The sequence below is a fragment of the Vulpes vulpes genome, chromosome 11, assembly GCF_048418805.1.
Source record: "Vulpes vulpes isolate BD-2025 chromosome 11, VulVul3, whole genome shotgun sequence".
Lineage (NCBI taxonomy): Eukaryota > Metazoa > Chordata > Mammalia > Carnivora > Canidae > Vulpes > Vulpes vulpes.
The window spans coordinates 97548103-97549011 of record NC_132790.1 but is presented as its reverse complement, the minus strand read 5'-3'; the positions used below and the strand labels follow the sequence as shown (position 1 = coordinate 97549011).

The 909-nt window shown below is 37.0% G+C and overlaps 1 non-coding gene across 1 annotated transcript; it reads left to right on the top strand.

Moving 5' to 3' along the window:
* Positions 1 to 306: 306 nt before the first annotated feature.
* Positions 307 to 413, top strand: LOC112932834 (U6 spliceosomal RNA). Its single transcript, XR_003237567.2, has one exon. It is a non-coding gene; the product is annotated as a U6 spliceosomal RNA (small nuclear RNA).
* Positions 414 to 909: the final 496 nt, after the last annotated feature.

Sequence of the window (909 nt, the reverse complement as noted above, 5' to 3'; positions counted from 1 at the left end):
CTTCACAAAGTGGTAGACAATCTTAAATTTCAGATCCAAGAATCTCAACAAATCAGAACAAACACGACACCTACACACAAAGGATAAATATAAAGAAAACCACATTGGAGTCAAACTGCTGAAAACTAAAAAAATAAAGAAAAAAGGTCTTAAAAAGTACTTAGAGAAAAGTAACACAGAACACATACAAGAACAATGATATAATTAGTAGTTAACTTTTTTATCATAATAAAAGGAGTCCAGAACTATATTCAAAGTGCTGATGAATCTTTTTCCAGAAAAATTATCCTTAAATAATAAAGGATAGTGCTCGCTTCGGCAGCACACATTCTAAAATTGGAACGATACAGAGAAGATTAGCATGGCCCTTGCACAGGGATGACACGAAAATCCGTGAAGCCTTCCATATTTAAAAAAATAAAATAAAAAATAAAAAATAAAGGATATACAGATATTTTCAGATAAACTTACCATGAGGAAATTTGGCTCCAGGGTATCAAGTCTAAAAAAAAAAAAAAATGCTAAAGGAAGTTCTTCAGGCTAAAGGAGTTGTTCTCTTGACTGTAAGAGAAGAGTTACAAATGAGGGCCCCTGGGTGGCTCAGGTCCTGATTCTGGGATCCTGGGCTCAACTCCTTCTTGGGCTCCCTGCTCAGCGAGGAGCCTGCTTCTCCCTCTGCAGCCCTGGCCCTCTGCCCCTGCTCATGCTCCCTCCTTCTCTCACTCTCTCTCTCTTTCAAATATCCGTAACATCTCTTTAAAATGAGAGAGAATAGTTACAAATCAATACAATATGATACCTAGAAAAGCCCCAAAGATAAGTCAATTAAACAAGTCGCTTCTGCACAAGCTAGGAGTCAAGCAAGAAGTCACAAAAGTTAGAAATCCATTTGAACAACATGATACATAA